At 42.3% G+C, this 20,957-nt stretch overlaps 1 protein-coding gene across 2 annotated transcripts in view; it reads left to right on the forward strand.

The window, feature by feature from the left end:
* Positions 1-1,247: 1,247 nt before the first annotated feature.
* Positions 1,248-20,957, forward strand: part of LRRC8C (leucine rich repeat containing 8 VRAC subunit C) — a 46,508-nt gene continuing 26,798 nt past the window's right edge. Inside the window, exon 1 of one of the 2 annotated variants that reach the window (XR_006103678.1) lies at positions 1,248-1,442. The gene's annotated coding sequence lies outside the window, so the exon portion shown is untranslated. Of the gene's footprint in view, positions 1,443-14,854; positions 14,937-20,957 lie in introns of those variants that run through there. The other variant, XM_042465095.1, reaches the window with a different exon arrangement.

Here is a 20,957-nt window from a genome sequence, read left to right on the forward strand (position 1 = left end):
CATTTTAATATGGAGAAGGCATAGTGTAGTGTTTTGAACATTTTACTATGGAGTTTGTCACACAGGAGGGAAGCGCCCAAATCCCGTGGATAAATGGGGTTTAAACCCAGGAATAATCCTGCAAGAGCGGGATTGCTTTGAGATGATGTCGCTCAACTTGGGCATTAACATGACATGCAGAAACTCACAAAATTGCATCGCTTTTTAACTTCAGGGAAATCCTGAAGTTAAAAAGTGGTGCAATTTTGGGGCTTTCTCCACAGGTTAATGTCAGATTAATGTCAAAATCGTCTAATATGTCTGAAAACAATCCTGATCTTGTGGGATATTTGCAGGATTTAAACTCCATTTATTCAGTTGCTATGGCTGAGCATGGACTCAAACCTTGATCTGCCAGTTGTCCAAGTCCAACGCTCATCCCACACAGCCTCTCTTTAGCTTGTATTTAGAAAATGTATCCAGGAGTAGCCCTGTTGCCTCTACAGCAAAGTACACTAACATCCAAAATCCACAAAATAATGATACCTTTATTGGACCCACTAAAATGTACAAAATATATGTTGCAAGCTTTTGAAGCTCCCCTGGTTTCTTCATCAGGCAATGATGAAAAATACTACAGTATTGAAGAGCACAGCATGCAATGAAGGCATGTGTTAGTGGGGCCAGATGTGTGCAGTCACCAGAGGTCATCCTCCTTTCCCAGGACCTGTCCTCCATTTCAACCTTCAGTCCAGGAGGAATTCCAAAATGTCCTCCATTCTGAGCATGACAAGTAGCATGAATTTAAACTGATAAGTGTTCATAGGTTTTATTTGGTCATGTCCTGCATTTTTCAATGTCCTCCATTTTGCAGTGCCTTGTCTTCCTTTGGGGTTGGGACATCCTGGTCCCTGTGGATGTGTGTCATTTCCATGAAGTGAGGAGGCAGAGGAGGATGAAGAGGAGAGGAGAGAGAGGAAGAGAAGGAGGAAAAGGAGAGGAGGAAGAGGAGAGGAGGAAGAGGAAGGAAGAGGAGAGGAGGAAGAGAAGGAAGAGGAGAGGAGGAAGAGGAGAGAAGAGAGAGGAAGAGAAAGAGAGGAGGAAAAGGAAGAAGAGGGGAGGAAGAGAAGAAGGAGGAGGAGAGGAAGAGGAGGGAAGCGCCTGGAGGGGAGGGAAGGAGGGAGTCCCTTGGCTGGAGAAGAGCCCAGGCCCCCTCCTTCCTTCCCCAGCCCTTTCGGCGTCGCCTCCTTGGAGCGGGAAGCCAGAGGGAGGTCTGTCTGCTGCGTGGAAGAGCAGGGCGTGGCCTCCGGAGGAGGAGGAGGAGCAGGAGAGGAGCGGCAGTGGCGCCTGGCTAGTCCTTGGATGGCATCCCTGCTGCTCAGCTCGGGGGATGCGATGGAGGAGGAGGATCCCCGGCGCCTCCGGTGACCGCAGCTCCAGAGGAAGAGGAGGAAGAGGAGGAGGTGAGCCAGGGAGGGAGCGAGGGAGAGAGGCCTCTTCCCCCAGGGACCCCATCCATCCATCCATCCCACCTTCTTCTGCCCAGCAGGGCATCCTTCACTGGGAGCATGGGTCCCTATTCCCAGTAAGGCTTGGGAGCTTTTTTGTGTGCCTCACCTCCTCCTTTCATGGGCTGCAGCCACATGGGAGAATTAACCCACTTTGGCATCCTTTTTCATCATCCTGGCTCAAGGCTATGGAATTCTGGGAGTAGGAGTTTGTTGTGGGGTCCAGAGCTCCGCAAACTCCAACTCCCAGAATTCCATAGCCTTGAGCCAGGATGATGAAAAGCCATGTCTTGTACTCTTTCCCTTGAGAAAGTTTCCCAAGACCAAAGCCTTCTCTAGCTCTCCAATCTTGATTCTTTGGTAGCGCATGAGAAATTGCTGGAAAGTTAACTATCATGATGCTAACAACATGGGAGTTTGAAGGATGCCAAGTGTCCTGGGAGTGAGGAGATTCTGGGGCAAGGTCCCTTTCCTCTCTAGTTTAAAGCAGCCCTTCCTAGCTTTCTGTCAGACTTGTCAGAGTTTATCACACAAAGGGGATGAACATCCCAGGAAAAACCACACAATTACACAAAACGATTTGGCACAGCGTCACACAAAACCCGTCCTTAAAGTGGTCACCAAGAAGCACTAACACACATCTTTTTACTTTCAGGATTTCGGCGACCATGCATTTCCCGCCGTCACTTTCTTTGCGCAATAACCGTTTGCGCAGTTGCTCGCCATTTCTGCTTTGTTTGCGGGATGCTTTCAATGCACCGTAATCTATCTTTAATGCCAAAATCAGACCCAGCGTGATAAACTCCTTAGACACAGAAAAGGAAAAGGAAATACAAAAATAAGTGTTTCAGGAATTCCTTCTCTTTCAGTTCTGATGGACAGCCTAAAAGACGCAAGTGTTTCTGAGCATGGCCTTTGGAATAATGATGAAAATGGGCAGCGAACGAATCTGGTTTCAGGTTACGATAAAAATGAGTGAAACCATATTCTCTGAATGTGAGACTAGAACTCCCATCAGCCCCAGACAGTCATGAGGAATTCTGGGAGCTGCAGTCCTTCAGCATCTGGACGGAGCCACAGTTCCCATCCCATTGCTAAATTCTGACCACATCCATACTGCAGAAATAATCTGGTTTGACACCACTTTAACTGCCATGGCTCAGTGCTGTGGGATCCTGGAATTTGTAGCATTCAGTGACATGAGAGGTCTCTGACAGAGAAGGCTAAATCTCTCGCCAAACTGCAGATCCCAGGATTCCAAAGCCTGGAGCCATGGCGGTTCAAGTGGAGTCAAACCGGATTAGCCTTTGAATGCCAGAGAAGTTTCAGAGTAGCTCAGTGAGCTTCCTTGCTCTTGTGAGGCCCAGTCTGCATATTGCAGGAAGATGTGTCTCTGTGTGTGTACATGGGTATGTGTGCGCTGCCAGTCCACATTGGCATGGTAATGTGATGAACTTGGAGAGGGAAACACACGACGTATTGTCTTTGAGTTAATGTGCTCCAACTCTCACAAATAGCCATTGGAATGCAGTGAAGGTTAAGGAAATGCTGTGGAAGGATTAAAATCCATGGCTTGTCTAGAAATTGTTGGACTCTTGTCTCCCATCAGTCTTGGCTAGTGTGGCTGATGGTCAGTGATGAGGTTTTCAGACAACCAAGTTTATCACACTGGGGCTAATTTCAGCATTAAAGAGAGATTAAAGCGCATTTAAAACATCCTGCAAATGAAGCGGAAAGATGAGTAATTGCCCAAATGGTTAGCCCATGCAATTGCGCAAATAAAGTGATATCGGAAATGCATTGGCGTTGAAATCCCCAAAGTAAAAGGATGCACGTTAATGCTGCTTTGTGACCACTTTAATGGCAGGTTTTGTGCAACGTCGTGTGAAATTGTTTTACGTAATTATGTGATTTTTCCAGGATATTCACAGGATAAACTCCCATTCTCCTTCATGTGATAAACTGCATTGTGTGGAGGGCTACAGGTTTTCCATCAGTGCACTTGTACTACAAGATCACATAATGCTCCCAAATACATCTGAGGAAGTAGTCTTAAGTCTACAAAAACTCATGCAAACCTCTTTCTTTCAGTAAGGTCTCAAACAGACTGGCAGCTTGGAATCCAGCACCTATCAACCACTGATCAGCAGTGGACCACGGCGACCAGATGCCATGGTCCTGAGGCTGACCACTACTGTGGTCCAAAACGGACTGCTGGCAAGGAGCAGGATTTTTGTGCTTCTTTGGCAGCCAACTTTGGGCCACAGATCAGCACGGCTTGATCTGGGAGCATGTGATGAGCCCCAAAGGTGCCGCTTTTTGCCCATCTGTTTCAGGCCTCAGTCTCAAAGATGCTACAAGTTCTCTCTACATACTGATGCTACTTCATACTAACACAGCTATTTATTTGAATAATGATCCCATTGTGTATCTTAGAAGGAAAATGCTATTTGCTGGCATGTCCTGGAAGCAAAGATGACTAAACTGAGGCTGTCGTACTTCAGCCACATTATGAGAAGGCAGGATTCATTAGGAATGACAACGATGCTAGAGAAGGTGGAGGGAAGTAGAAAGAGAGGAAGATTGCATGCCAGATGGATAGACTCAGGGGCTGTGCAGACCAGCCATTTGGGCCGGCTTGGGGGCAGAGTTGGGGCGTAGTGTCTCCATGATGAGGTGGCGTGATGCTATGCACTCCACAGCATGGCACATGGCATCACGGCACTCCTCTGGCACTGCGTACATATAGTGCAGCATCAAAGTAGTGCCACCAAGTAGCGGCAACACAGCCATCCCGCCCTTTGCAGGGCGCAATAAGGACTCACTTGCAAAGGTCAGATTGGGGCCGCAGCGTGCGGTTGCTGTGGCCTCGATCTGGCTGTAACAGGGGCAGCTCCAGGCTGCCCTTTCGGGGCTGTGTGTAGAGTCCTTCAATTGGGGAAACCGTGGGCCTGAGCCTGCAGAACCTGAGCAGATTGGTGGAGAAAGGGAGTCTTAGAGATGACTCATTCACAGGGTCACCATGAGTTGAGGTTGACTCAAAAGCAGCTAACAACAACAACCACATCCCTGTGTTCAGTTTGATGTACCTGATATCGACTGTGGAATAAGGTTTTAACCAACATCCCCATTTCACATGAAGCTCATTGGTTCAGCTTCAACAGCTGGATCAAAATCCCTTCATTGTTAGGGCATTTGCCAAGATTCTCTTATGCCAGCATGGAGCTGGTGCAATGAATTCCACCCCTTAGAACCAGTGAGTAGGGTTGGGATGCAATCAAACCCAAAACTGCACGGCAGCAACCAAAGTCAGTTCCTTTCTGCTGCTTACTTTGACCGTTGTGAAATAGCAGAGTTGTGGAATTAGGTGAGTGCCAGTTCCATCGCGCATTGACTTCAGTTAACATTGCCCAGTGTAGCTGCAATCCTCTACACTTATATAACACTCGTTAAACTCTGTGGGTTTAATTAACAAGTTTAGGATTGCACTGCTGGGATAGATTTCATTTTCAGCCTGGGAAATTTTTGAGTTTAGCAGTCTTGATTACATCCTGCAATATCTGAAAAATAACTTCGTGTGAGGCTGTTTTGTTTATGTGGTTGCTTGAGACATGAGATAAATGAAACGATCCATAATGAAGAGTGAAACACGACTGAGTGGATCAAAGGGCAGAAGCAACTAGGCTTGATTTTTACCCTCTTAAGAATTTTTTCTTTAAGTAAGTAGTTTGTTTTGCTGTCTAAGGGGTTTCATTCTTGGTAATATGAGATGCTGTGGTCTGCCAACTTCTTTATTGCCTGCAACTCCATTAATATGAAAACTGAGGATACTTTAAAAACCTTCCAAATAAACTCCTATAGTTTTGGCTTAGTTTTGGGGCAAGCCTCCTCTTGGTAGCAAAAGATAACTGTTTGTGACTAGTAAGGTTATTAAAAAAATCCTGCACCTTTTTGCTTCATTTTTTTAGCCCATGTAAAAATTTGAGTATGTCTTTTATAATGAGATGATAACTGGTAGATAACCTAAGAGGACAGGCTATTAGAGACCTACCACATCAGAAAGGAGCATGACCTGGGGCCCTCCAGATGTTTTAAGGGAATCCAAGGCCCACACTGTATCATGCAAAAGGCTGCATACAATTCCCACGTCTGTCTTAGAGACATGTTGACTTCGCTACTTGCAGCTAACCACACCCATGCAGCATAGCAAGGCCTTTGGGTAGTGTGAAGTGAATGGAGCTTACTGTAGAATAAGGCCTGAATGCTAGGAAAATGACTTTGGCATTTCATTCCACTTGATCCCTGAGAAGGAAATGTGACAGCAGATGAAATTGTAGATCTCACTATTCATTCATGGACTAAAGTTCCCAGATTCCCAGGTGCCGTGGGTTAACCGACTAGTGTATTTTGGGAGTTGTCAAAATTAAAAAAAGATAACTTTTCCAAGGTTCAGCTTATATGCCATCTGTTTTTATAATACACAAAACCAGTCTGCATCAATACACTCACTTCTGGAGAAAGACGTACATGTGGTGCTGAGACATACTCACTCCTATAGAATTGGAAAAGCACTGGTAACTTCTGAATCATTTCCTCTCTTTTTACTGTTGTTTTCTTACGTTGCTGCAGCATGCTGCTATTTCTGCATGGTACTTCCTGCAGGTCTGTCAGTTTACAGCCAGCTCATAGCTAATTCTTGTCTGGTTCTGTACAGAGCTTGGAAAAAACTCTCTTTTTTAGAACTACATTTATGAGAATTCTGGGGGAAATAGTTCAAAAAGTGTCCTCCTCAAGTTCTGAATATTATCTTGGCTGAACAGGATTTGCTGTCCATAGTTTCACATAAGACCCTTTTCTATCTGTAACTGGATGGACTTTCTGCATGCAAAGTATATGCTCTGCCATCAAATTATAATTATTGCCCTTCCCTGCAGGCCTACCCTTTAAACATTGTGCATGATTTTTGTAAGGGTTGGGAATGTGGATCCCACCAGATATTGTTGGAGTACAACTCCCAGAAGGCCTTGAAAAAATAGCCAATGGTGAGGAATGCTGGGAGTTGCAGTCCAATACCATTGGAAGGGGCATGTGTTTCCCACTCCTGTTTCATGAGTGTAAGATTTCAGTGTTATATCAGTTCCATGCATTCATATTTGCAGTGAAACTTGGCTAGCTCCTTAACATTTCAAGAGAACTGGGAACTGGAACTCTCAGAATGCCCCTATCATTGTGACATTCCTGTGAACAGTACTTTAAAAAAGCAAAATTTGTAAGCTCTAATCCTACTTAGCTATTATATACTAGAAATGCTTTATTCCAGCGTAAATTTTCTCACTGTGTTCATTCACAGTTTTAACAGGGTGGGTTTGTGTGACATTTATCCCTCAGATAAATGGGCTGGGGCTTTCCCCCAAGAGATGTATTTGAAGATCTCTTTCCTTTAGTAGTAATCCTTAAAACTTTTAGCACACTTTCAAGTTTTTGAAACATATCATATATGTTGTTGTTGTTGTTGTTGTTGTTGTTGTATGCTTTCAAGTCATTTCCAACTTATAGTGATCCTAAGGCAACCCTATCACGGGGTTTTCTGGGGAGTGTGTGACTTCCCCAGTGGGTTTTCATGGCTGAGTGGGGAATGGAAACCCACTCTCCAGGGTCATAGATGTTTATCACACTATACTCCTATAGTGCTACTATTCCACTTTGACTCCTCTAGCTGCCTCCTGTTGCATTCTGGGATTTGCAGTTTTAAGGAGGGGTATTTAGAATTCTCAAGCTGCCTGAGAATTCTAAATACCCCTCCTTAAAACTGCCAATACCAGAATGCAACAGGAGGCAGCTAGAGGAGTCAAAGTGGAATAGTATCACTTTAAGAGTACTGTATAGTGTGATAAATAGTCAGATGCCTAAACCTACTTCACCATGCTGGCTCTATTATATGCACTATCTATTTTAATTTTTTACAGTAACTCTACTTCATTTGTGACAGAGGCATGATCTGAATTCAGGATTTTTAGTGCAGCTGCAGTTTGTAGTTCAGTTTCAGCCCCTGGCTTGGAAGCAAATCATGCATTCAGAGGCAAACCTAGTTATGCAAACTCTGGTTTGCCGAAGTAACCTGAGGCACATTCTCTGACCTACACACCAAGGTTTAGAGCCATAGTTCTCATACACTGGTCCTCCAGATGTTTTGTGTTTTGATTCTAAGTAGCTCCAGTTCACGTGGCCAAAGCTCAGGCATTTGAGGAGCTGTGGACCAATATCTGAAGACCCACAGGTTGGGAACCACTGGATCCAAGGACATAAATCTGAGTCATTGTCTTCCATCTGATAACAGGAATGCTTACATTTGAAACTACAGCTTCACTGGCTTCTTCATCAGGCAAAGATGTTTAAAATCATATAGGAGAAGAAAAGTGACATTGGTAAACTTACAGGCCTACATTTTGTCTCAGGGGTTACTCTCTGGCCAGTTAAGATGGTATTGAGGGATCTCAGTGGAGGCAAAGGTCAGTCCCCTTCCTTGCCATGTGAGGACTAGGGACAAAAGGCAATAAAAGACAAATAATAACTTTTCAACTGTCTTAGCTACAGAAAAGTAACTGATGTATTTTCTGCATTTTGTTTGATCAATAAAGGTGTCACTCTTTTGTGGATTTTATTGTGGGTGCTTGGTATCCACTGGGGTTTGGTTTGGTTCCAGGACCCTGCCATTAAATACAGTGGCATAGTAAAATGGTGTCCCTTATATAAAATGGCAAAATCAAGATTTGCTTATTGGAATTTATATTTTTTGAATATTTTCAAGATATGGAGGTTTGAATCCATGGATTCAAAAAACCACAGATACAGGGCTGACTGTAACTTGGTTGATCAGTCAGCGATGCATAGAGATACTTTGGACCCTGAGTATGGTCTTCATGTATTCACCTTGCACAGCAGACCTGGTGGCTACATTTGCTGTTAGTTTGCTGAGCAGACAGAGAATCACACATACTCTCTGTAAATAGGTACATATTGCTGATTTCCATGTAATGTGATATACTGAAAGGTTTCTTTCTGAGGCTTATCTTTAGTTTCTGTGTTACAATACCTTGTCATGCAATACTGTGGAATGCACTGAGTTCCACTGCTTTTGTGAGTTCGGTACAGCTGCCATGCTGCCCTAGTTGGGCAGCTTAAAATCTAATTCAAGTCAGCCATTGAAGTCAAGTCATTTCAGCAGCTTAACTATACGCAGGATTGCAGCCAAATATTAAATGGAAATGGAGGGAGAGAGACTTGTTGCTGGCAAGAACTCAGTTCCATCAAAAGGGTGCATTTGTTCTGGGATGAGGAAACAGGGACTGTTCTTTTGTTTTTGCTTTTTGCAGGGGATAATTTATAACCTGAAAAAGTTAAATTTTTGGACATCAGCTCAAATGGCCATTTGATCCTAAGAGTTTGGAGTCCCCAAATTTCTTTCTAGCCTCAGAATTAATCCTTAAATTCTTATCTCAGATAGACAGAAGATCAAATCTGTAATCTACAAATGTTTTCATATGTAAGTGTATGCATCTACACACACAAGCACACTGTCAAGCCATTTGTTGATGTATGGCTGACCCTATGAATTTTATAGGGTTTTCTTAGACAAGGAATACTCAAAGGTGTTTTTTATAGTTCCTTCCTCTGACATATAGCTTACAGTCCCTGATATTTGTTGATGGTCTCCCATCTAATTAGTAACCAGGGCTGATCCTGCTTATCTTCCAAAATCAGACAGGATCTGATGCCTTTCATGTAATTACCTGCAATTAAACTCCATTGAACACTGTGAGACATTCTTCTGAATGAAGATGTACAGGGTTGTGCTGTCAGGTCACAATTCTGCACATTTTGTGGGTAAACCTTGTTGAAAAATTCACCTTGGAATCATCAGGATATGATGCTTCTGAACAAACAAGTTTAGGATTTTACAGTTAGAGTCTTCCTTGCATTGGAGACATATACTCATTTTGCTATTTTCTCAACTGACATTTCAATTGCTTTGTCACTAAAGGGGTTTTAATCAGCAAATGGAATATATCTTAAGACAATCTTGTTGGAAAGGCAGATCAGTTTAATTAAATTGTTTCCCGGGAAATGTTTTTGTTCTCCTCCCAGTCAGAAAAATCTTGATTGTGAGGCTGATTTTTTTCATCATTTGAACTAGATGTTAAGAGATACATGGAACAAATCCATACTTGAGTTGACAAGATGGGTCACAAAAGGCATTGAATCATCCTACATTTGGGGTAAGCCAAAGTGTGTTTCTTGGGATGTATTCCTAGGAAACAATGGTTAACATTGCATCCTAAATTACCTCCTTATTTAGGCTGACTGCCTAGCAACAGCATCATATCAGTGTTTACTCAGAAGGTGTTGAATAGGAATCGCTTCTAGGGAATTGTGCATAGACATGCATAAGTGAAGTTTTGAGGACCTTCAGTGAGTTTCCAGATTAATGAATCAAATGTTGTTTCTTTTCTTTCTTATAAAAATCTTTTATTGAATGTTAACATTTCATTTACCTGAAATCAATATGTTGAAGCAAATCAACTTATCAAACATCAACCACCATCAACAATAATATTCACATTCCTTTATATCAGGGATGGTCAAGGCCAGCTCTAGGTATTTTGCCACCCTAGGCGAGAAATATTTTGGCACCCCCTGAGAGCAAGAAGCAGGAGACCCAGGGGAGAGCGAAGGGTGCTTGGCGCATGCATGCACAACCGGGCACCCTTCACTCTCCTGCCGGCTCTCCTGCTTCTTGCTCTCCGCGGAGAGCAAAAGGCAGGAGACGCAGGCAAGGGCAAAGGGTGCCCTTCGCTCCCTTGCAGGCTCTCCTACTTTTTGCTCTCCGTGGAGAGCAAAAGGCAGGAGACCCAGGAGAGGGCTAAGGGTGCCCTTCGCTCCCTTGCTGGCTCTCCTGCTTTTTGCTCCCCATGGAGAGCAAGAAGCAGGAAACCCAGGGGAGAGGAAAGGGCGCCAAGGGCGCCAGGCATGCGCACACACAGCCAGGTGCCTTTCGCTCTCCTGTTGGCTCTCCTGCTTTTTGCTCTCTGCAGAGAGCAAAAAGCAGGACAGCAAGTGGCGCCCCCGGGATTGCCAGGCTGTGTGCGCACTCTCTCTCAGCCTCCCTTCCTGGCGCCGCCCCTAAACTTTTGCCGCCTTAGGCAGTTGCCTAGGTGGCCTATACGGGCGAGCCGGCCCTGGGGATGGTGAACATGTGGCCATCCTGTCTAATCATCCTGACTATGCTAGCCAGGACTGATAGGAAATGCAGTCTGATAGCATCCAATATGTGTGTGTGTCACCAGTTGCTAAATATCACTTCCCTTCATTTTTCTTTTTTTTTTTTTTTTTAAAGTACCATTTCTTTCTGGCTTTCTCCCCTCTTTCTGTTCTCCTCCTTCTCTGCCTCTTGCTTTAAACATTGAAAGCAAAATACCACTGGCCTTTGATGAACTTTGATGGAAAGCAACAATAATTTCTTTAAAAAAAAAAAAGGCTGAAAGAAAAAGCCTGTTGGCTATTGGGAACAGCATCACTATGTTTTGAGTGATCTTTAACTTTATGGAAATAACATGTGCTGAATTTTGTTAGAACAGTAAGAACAATAGTTAACAGATGAAAGCTATTTACTGTAAAAGTAACTCTATGTTCTGAATACTGATGATGTATTCACTAGCTCTGTTGTTGTGATATATTAGAGGCTGCGATTCAGAGAACTGTCTGATTAGCTCTGTAGACCCAATGGAGTCTGGAAGGGAGTGAATTTCAAACATAAACACTATATAAGAAATATACTGTGCTATAATAGCCTTTCTGTGCTAGAGGGACCTTTAGTCTGATCCAGAGTACATTGAGAAAAACAAGGATGGTGGGCCCTTGGTATCTGTTGTGATTTGGTTCCAGGATGCCTCATGGACACCAAAATCTGTGGATGCTCAAGTACCATTAAATACAATATCACAGTAAAATAATTACCCTTACATAAAATGGCAAAATTAAGGTTTGCTTCTTTTCATAAAGAATCTATGGATTTGGAGGTCTGAGTATACAATACTTGTGTTTAGATTAAACACAAATAGGTTAGAGTTGTCTTCTTGACCCAGGATCTGTGACTCTAGATATTGTTTTACTCCAAATCTAAGCAGTTCCAATATGCCAAATAAATGGCCAAGGAGACCTGTAGTCTAAAATATGTACAGGGTTGCAAGCTCATCATTCTTTTTTTGAAAGATGTCGTATTGGAGTAACTGGTCACAAAATCTGGGTAGCCCTCTGTGATAATGAGCAGTGGGTCCATGAGAAATTGCCAAAGTGTGTGTCCTCCTTAGGATAAATGAATCACACATACCATGCTACATGGTGGTTTTTACAGACTGTAGCTTTAGGCTGCAGTCCTGCCTGCCCCATTGAACTCAGTGGCACTTATTTCTGAGTAGGCATGCATAGGATTGCACTGTTATCTGCTCATCTGTCTAAGAAATTCTGAACTCTATCTTGATACCCTTTTAAGATGGCAAGGGCCATTTTAGGCCCAAAGTATGCTTCTGCTCATCCAGAGGCATTAAGGCTGATATTTGCTAAGAAATGCTGCAAGTTGTGAAAAGCTTCCTTGTCTGACCTGTAGAGGTAAGGTAGAATAAATCCTTTATATAAATGAAGCCACAAATCATGAAAACAGCCACTCCTCTGACTTCCTTTAGTCCCACCATATTTCTGATGAGGGAGGGGCCTGAAAGTGAGAATGAACCTTTTTATAGGTACGGCATTTTTTATTTGCTTAAAATGTTGAATTGCCACCAGGACTCGGGAATGTGTGAAGCAGACAGTTGTGTGTGCAGCTTGCTTGATTTCCTGTTTACATACACAATTACACTAGACTCAGGTGCCAATTAATGGGATGCAACATGGTGTGGCGGGTGGGTGGTTGAAACATGGCATGTAAAGACCATGGAAATCATCTTGGTTCATCTCTCTTGTTCATCTCTCTCTATGTGTTCATCGCTCTCTTACAAAGCTTATATGATATCTTGGGTCAGTGTACTTGGCTTTGTTACCTCACCATCCTGTTGTCTGGATGAAAAGAAAGGGACTTTATATATGTATGGTTCTCACAGTTTCTCAGTGTGATTGAGAGTTTTTATTTGTTTGTTTGTTTTGGGTTTTGTTTTGTTTTTTGTCCATTGATGGATTTTTCTTGCAAACCAACCAGGAAATGAACTTTTCCCATCTTTTATAACACATTCCCCACCATATTCAGGAAGCACCCAGCTGGCTGCATCTGCACTGCAGAAATAATGCAGTTTGACACCGCTTTTAACTGCCATAAGTCAATGCTATGGAAGCGTGGCATTTGTAGTTTGTTGTAGCACCAGATCTCTCACAGGGAAGGCTAAATATCTCACAAAATTACAAACCCCAGAATTCTATACCATTGAGCCATGGCAGTTAAAACCATGGCAAACCACATTAATTCTGCAGTGCAGATGCAGCCTGTGACGTGTATTGTTGTTGTTGTTGTTGTTGTTATGTGCCTTCAAGTCGTTTCCTAAGGCCATGGACTGAACATGGGGTTTTCTTGACAAAAGTTTTTCAGAGGCGGTTTGTTATTGCTATCCCCTGAGGCTGAGAGCATGTGACTTACCCAAGGTTACCCAGTGGCCAAGCTAGGAAATGATCAGTTTCCTGACTCGCAGTCCAGCACTCAAACCATTACACTACACTGGCTCCCTGTGTTAGGTGCTTGCTCATGTCTTCACTCATGTCTTCATCCACGTCTTCCAAACTGACTGTGCTATCAGGTGTAGGAACAATGCTGCTTTGTATATTTTAATTGATATTTAATGTCAGTTTAATATCAATTAAAATTGAATTGATTATATATTCTTTTGTCTGTTTCCATTTTAATATGTTTCAGTGGTTATTTAAAAAAAATAAAACTTGTATGTTGCTTCAAAATAACTATAGATACGTTGATGATGAAAATGGTGTATCAGACATACACTGAAATACATTTGTTTGATTGCTTTACAAACATCGCCCCCCCCCAAAAAAAAGTCAGAGCCGTAATTGTTAGGCAGAATGAGAGTATGGTTACTTGAAAAGACAAGTCATGGCACCAGTGCTGGTGTTGCTTGTTGTTGTTACAACTACTAGTATTTGGTTGTTGTTGTGTGCCATCAGGTCATTTCTGATTTATAGTTACCCTAAGAAGAACCTATTGCATGGCTTTCTGGGTCTGAGTGTGTGTGACTCTCCCCTGGTCACCCAGTGTGTTTCCTTGGCTAAGTGGGTAATTGAACCCTGATCACCAGGTCATAATCCAATGTTCAAACCATTACACCACACTGCCTTTCTATAACTTTACTCCACCACCACTACTGCTACTATATTTTTATATGCAGAGAGAGGACTGCTTGAAAGATTTTCATCATGAGGTTCTAAAGTTACCGAGTTGGCCTTGCATCAATGTGAGGAGGTGGCATTTGCTGTTTTGTCTCCAGCATGAAGATGTCATGGGCCAGCCTAGACTGCAGTTATGTCCTATCTTCTCCAGTTTATGAGGGAGAAATTGGGTTGGTGGTGTGACTGCAACAAGTAGGAAAAGGATGTCCAGCAAGGAAGCTGCATATCTGGTGGCCTGTGCTTGCTGCTGTATCTGAAACCCTGATGTTTTCAGAGCAATCACATTGAAAAAGGTTTTCCATAATGTGTGTCTATATAATTCAGTAACATCTAATACGAAGGGCTGTATTTGCAGAATGCACATTAGGAACCATGTGTATTCTGGACAGAAAGGCATGGGGCCAGAGATGTAGAGGGTGTGGCTTCCAAAACCCTAAATTGTTGTTGTGTGCCTTCAAGTCATTTCCAACTTATGGCAACCCTAAGATGACACTATCACAGGGATTTCTGTGAGAGTTTGCCATTGCCAACCTCTATGGCTGAGAGAGTGTGACTTGCCCAAAGTGGGTTTACATGGCCAAGCCAGGATTTGAACCCTGGTCTCCATAGTCAAATGCTCAAACCACTACGCCACGCTGGCTCACCGAAACACTTGTAGTAATATATAAATTGGGTCTTTGTTTTGGCACTAAAAGATTGGACCTGAGGTGCTTTATAAACCATTACTCATTCGTAGATCACAAAGCAGTTTCCATTGCTTTCTCCCTTTTATCTCTCAAGCTCCTAAAGTTTCCTGACTCATCACAGTCTCACCATTTCTGCACCTGAATCCTGTATGACTTCAGCTTTGCTACCCTTCTGTCAAGCCCTGCCCTCTTCGCTCTCCTTGTCCTCATTCAACTTAGGCTGGAGACAAAGACCAAGTTGTCTTTCAGAAAGGTGGAAGTGTTTTTAAACAGTTCTGAAAATGGGTTCATGGTTTGCATACTCCTTGGACTTCTGATTCTGGTAAGCAGCTTTGGGGGATGGAGATGGGGTTCATATTACTTCCAAAATCTTGTACACTCGTTTGACACACAGAGAAAAGAAATAAGTGTATTTCTTGAGAAATGAAATCTTGATTAAATTGCAATATTGCTAGATTCTGTAGTTGTTGGCTGAGAACCGTCCTAGAGATCCTGCTGTGAACAGCCCTGCTCAAGTATGTCAAACTTCTCTGGTTTCCTTGCCTGAATCAATCCATCTATAATGTGTCTTCCTCTTTTCCTACTGCCTTCTACTTTAACAAGCATTATTGTCTTTTCTAATAAATCATGTTGCCTCATGACATGCCCAAAGCAAAACTAGCTTCAGTTTAGTAATAATGGTTTCTACGGAGAGAACAGACTTGATTTGTTCTCATTTTTTTTAACTTTCTGGCAGCCCATGATATCCATAGAACTCTCCTCTAGCACCACATTTTAGATAAGTTGGATTGTTTTGTCTGACAACATTCTTCACTGTCCAGCTTCCATGCCCTTATGTAGAAATCAGAAATATTATGGTACATATTATCTTGACTTTATCATTAAAGGATACATCTATTTTTTTGGCTACAATCTCCATGTTAACTGATGTCTGAATCAAGGCATTTAGAATACTCACCCCCTTCAAAGCAAATTGCACAAGAGAGTTCCTGAACAATAGAGTTCCTGAACAATATTTGCAATTGCTGCCTCTATTTTGAAGAGATCCAAGTAAATTTGTGCATTATTTCTCTTCAGACATAATTGCCTTGAATTGCTTTTTAATGTTAAGCCTTGTTGGCTAAGACTCCAGCATGTGCAAGATTGGTTCCTTCTAGCACACGATTGGCATTTTTATTAAAAGTACAACCCCAAACTTTTTCATTCCCTTTCCCTTCTCTTGCACAGTCACATACACATACATGCACATACAAATGCATTCCTGGCGCATTTTCCTCCCAAACAACAGGAAAGGGAGGGGGTGTTTGGAGTTTCCAGCCCAGAAAGAGGAGCCAAGTAGGCATCTTTCCAGGGCTTTAGAGAGACACAGTTATCTGATGTTCCAGGACAAGAATAATTTGCTCTTTTATCCCCCTATCATCGTTGGGTAGAGACTACCCCAGTCACCAGCTATTCGAGGGTGTATGGGGAGTAATTTAACTTTTGAGATTGTATACGTCTGTTCATAGAGTTCTTCATACACAATGCTTATGTGGGCACTACATGTAGATGGTTGATTTCGGCTTTGATTAATTATTCACATGTACAGCAATGTTACCTAAATACCCTAAAGACATCAGATCCAATGTGGAAGCTAAGTAGAGTCACCCCTGGTTAGTACTTGGATGGGAGACTGCCAAAGACTGCCAAGAGCTATGTTTCAGAGGGAGTAACTGGCAAAACCACCTCTGAGTGAGCATTCCTTGCCTAAGAAAACCCTATGAAATTCATGGCAGTCACCAAAAGTCATCAGCCAACTTAAAAATGCGTGCACACACATACTCTACAGTGGGCCTGCCATATCCATGCGCTCCAGATCTGTGGATTTAACCACTGAGAATGCAGTAATATTTTTTGGGAGGGGAGAAAATACAAGAGATGTAGTGTAACCAGGCCAAGAAGTGATCCCAGAGGTGGTAGCAAGCCCCATATGCCAGGCACTCATTCTTCAGGCTCTCTCTCACATCCAGCCACCTGCCTTGTGAATGAATGAGTAGGAGTGCCACTGCCTCCTCAAAGGCAGAAGTGGGTGGCTGGCAGGCTCCCCAGAAGTTGGGAAGTCTGAAGAATGTGTGTCTGGCAGTTGGGCTTTATCACCACTTGTGCTGCTCTCTACACCAATTTATATATAAGGACTTTAACATCCACTTTTTTTTTGTTATTATCATGGGTCCTGGAACCAAACACCCATGGATACGGCAGGCCCAATGTAATGTACTCATGTTCACACAGGGATTTATAGTTCTACATTACTGTTGAAGTATTCAGTGTTGATATTTACAAACAGTTAAAATAGGAACCATTGGGTTCTTGTTTTCTTTTTAACAAATAAGTTATTCATAAAAGTACTGTTGCTACCCTACACATAAATGCGGCCTAGCATTTGGTCAGGCACAATACAATTGTATTCTGTGGACGAAATGACTAGTTCTACTGAAGTAAGTAAAAGTGATTCAGTTGTATAGAGTGTTTTCTATTTTATCTGCCCAAAGCACTGATCTGGCATTTTGAAAATGAATTTAAAATGCTCCGGAAAAATCAGAAATATTTATTGATAATAGTTTATTTAATAAGAATGGGAGAAGAAGTGAAAATAACAGAAATAATTCTCAAAAGTATATAGTTTGAGTCTTAGTACATAAAACAGGGCAGGGTGGAGCCCAATAAACTGGAAATCACAGGAACAGAGATTCTCATAAGTCTTTATACAGATGGTGTGAAGTCATGGATAGTGTAATATATGAACTCCACTCATAGTTTGTACGGTCCTAGACAAGGATATGGGGTGCCACACTGAAAACTGGAAAGGGGCCCTATGATTTTAATGGTTGTGTTGTTTTTGTGTGCCTTGAAGTCAAAGGCAAACCTATCACAGAGTTTTCTTGACAAGATTTGTTCAGAGACGGTTTGCCCTTTTCTCCTTCTGAAACTGAGAGAATGTGACTTGCCCAATGTCACCCAGTGGGTTTTCATGGCTGAACAGGGAATCAAAGCCTGGTCTTAAGTGTCAGTGCTCAAACCACTACAAACCACTAGCACCATACTTGTGTAGTGTAAAACTGGCTGTATAGAAGAGGGAATTTCAGCACATTTTGCTTGTTATGACACCTGCTAACAAAACAACACTTACTGAAATTCTCTCTTCTACACAACCATTAAAGATAAAGTAGCTGTCTCTCATGTTCACTCTGGCAGCTTTAATCCCTAGTGTCTTTCAGAGGTTTATCCACCCAGAATATTTGTGATAACATAAGTGCTCACTGTCAGTATCGGCAAAGATCCTGTCTGTTGCTTTCTCAGCCTTTTTATGTAGCAAAGTGTCTTATCCGTTCATTCATTCCTTGCTAGAGCTCACTATTTCACAAAAGTCTTGGTGCAATAGCTGCCTTTATCTATCTCACCTTTCTTCAAAACAGCTTAGTGTGACATGTGTGGTTCTTTCCCTGACATTCCAATTTATCCTCATATCTTCCCTCCTGGGATCTACATTGGTTTGGGGACTAATAATGACCAGTTGGTGACCACTTAGTGAGCTCCAAGACTTAAGCGAGAATTTGAACCAGCTCCCTTATCCCCAGTCCTGGTTCAACACTCTACCACTACACTACAATGGTTCTGATTTTGGCCTTTTAAAGTGTTTTTAAGGCTGGGTTGTTTCACCCAATACAATTATAGTGTTAGGATTCCACTTTAACTGCCATAGCAACATCCAATAAAATCTTGGATTTGTAATTTTGTGTGATATTTGGCCTTCTCTGTCAGAGAGCTTTGGTGCCACAATAAACTACAAATCCCAGGATTCTATAGCATTGAGTCATGGCAGGTTAAAGTCATATCAAACTACATTATTTCTGCAGTGTAGATGCAGCCTAAATTATTTCTCTGATTATTGTGGTTCCTCAGTGGCCATGCTGGGATATTATCAGATTACAGTAATGCTGAAACAGTTATTCTCAGGTAGGAGAACCCGTGTCATCATGAAAAGATCTTGTGGTGCTCCAATACTGTTTTGGGGTGTACCGTGTAGGTGAAGTGCAATGATGTCATGAAAATTTGCATGAATCGTGATGCTAAAAGGGGTATCTGAAATGGTGCTTTTTGACAGTCTGCAAAGAGGGGGAAATGAACAAAGTTGGCTTAAAAACCAATAATTTCAGATATTAAGCTGATTATTAAACACATTTTTGAATTGTTGCCAGTTCCTCCCTATTAGTTCTCTGATTTCAAAGTTTAGATTCTATGTTCAGTGGTGTTGATATTTTTTTAACTGTGAGGTGTTTTATTTATGATCAGTGAAAAGGAATGCTTGCTAAAGTGATGAAAAGTTGGAGAAAAGTACAGAAGTTTTTATCAGCAGATGCATTTATTAGTGTTTCCCATCCCATTCTGAAGAGCAAATGCTTGCAGAGCTTAGCAAAGGGTGTTTTGTTCGGGCCTGTATTCATTTCCACACATAAGAACACATCCAATCATCTTCCTTGCTACTATAGAAGGAGCCTAAAACCCCAAAGAGACAAGAAAGAATAATATTTTTGCTAAACTGCAGTTCTGTTTAAAATAAAATGTGACAGGTCACTGGTATCAAAAAAAGAAAAAAATGGTATGGGAGGAATGGGAGGAAAGGTGGGGCAGCTTGAACCAGAGGTTAGCAATGTAAAATGAGCCACAGCAACTAAAGCTATAATGTGCAACTAAAGCTGTAATGTAGCTTAGTGGAAAAGCAGAATGTTTGCTTCTTATTATTCTTAACCTTGCCCTGTTTGTGAACATAGGCTGCTGTCACACTGCAGAATTAATACAGGTTGACACTGTTTTGTCATGGCTCCATCCTATGGAATTGTGGGATTTGTAGTTTGTTGTAGAACAAGGGCTGTCTGACAGAGAAGCCAGATATCTCACAAAACTAAAGATCCCAGAATCCCATAGCATTGAGGCATGGAAGTTAAAGTGGCATAAAACTACTTTTTCTATAGTCTTGAAGCAAAAAAAAGTGGCACTTAAGATTGTGTTGCTACGATAAGAGTTTCACAAGGGACATAAATTCAGTGTGTTGAGTAACCAATAGTAGGGATTCAATGTTTACAAGGGCAGGAATTCTACTTCTGCTACTTAGCTACATAACTGCCTTAGTTTCATAGCTAAGAAGTATCCCTTGGCCCAGCCCCCCAAAACCACTCCATCGGGGTTCAGCCACATGGAAAGAAGGGGTTCCATTCTGCAGGCACTTGTGGCATGGGTGAATGATGTTTCTCCCTTCCTTATACCAGCAATTGATGCTATAAAAAGGAAGGGCAAAAGGAGTCCTCCTTTTGATTGTAGCATACTTGCTGGCTGGCAGGAAGGAGGTGGAAATGTTATCTGCCCCATGCCTGAATCGCCAGCAGAGTGGATCCCCTTCTCTCCACACAGCTGGTTCCCAGTAAAACAAGTTGGGGGCAGTTGCCATCAAGGCAGTAGTGCCACAAATGTGACTACAGGTGTATCCACACTGCAGAATTAAAGCAGTTTGGCACTTTAACTGCCATGACTCTGCTGTACAGAATCCTGGGTTTTGTAATTGGGTGAGGTATTCAACCTGGTCTGTCGGAGAGGTCTGGTGCCACATGAAAGTACAAATTCCAGGGATTTGTAGGATTTTGGTCATGCACACTGCAGAAATAATGCAGTTTGGCACCACTTTAACTGCCATGGCTCCATGCTATCGAATTCTAGGAATCGTACTTTTGTTGTGGCACCAGGGCTGTCTGACAGAGGCGGCTAAATCTCTCACAGAACTACAGTTCCCAAGATTCCAGAGCCTTGAGCCATGGCAGTTAAAGTGGTGTCAAACTGCATTATTTCTGCAATGCGGGTTAGACCAGAATCATGATAGTTAAAGTGATATCAGACTGCTTTAATTCTCCAGTGTGGATAAACCCTACATAGAGACTGTGAATATGGATCTGCTAAAAATGTTTAAGTCTGATCCTGAATTCTGGCCATTGTCTCTGGAACTCTATTAGTGTGTAGCCCAACACACTGATCAAAATACTGTATATATCTTTATATATCTTTAAAGGACAATAAAGGAAGAGAGGAGGGATGACTTTAATATGTGAGATGCAGGGGCCAAGTTGTGCTTTGCTTGAAGAAACCTTGCTGACACATCATGATATGGTAACAATATAAGGAGAGTTATTTACTATACTTCTCTGTGCAGGTTCTGAAAGTGGAGAATTAGTGAAAATAATAGTACAGTAGACCTAGGAGCCAACTGCATTCTAGTCCTGTTACAATTATGACATCTGTTCTGGCATCAGAGGAG

This window comes from Sceloporus undulatus, chromosome 4, assembly GCF_019175285.1.
Source record: "Sceloporus undulatus isolate JIND9_A2432 ecotype Alabama chromosome 4, SceUnd_v1.1, whole genome shotgun sequence".
Taxonomy (NCBI): Eukaryota; Metazoa; Chordata; class Lepidosauria; order Squamata; family Phrynosomatidae; genus Sceloporus; species Sceloporus undulatus.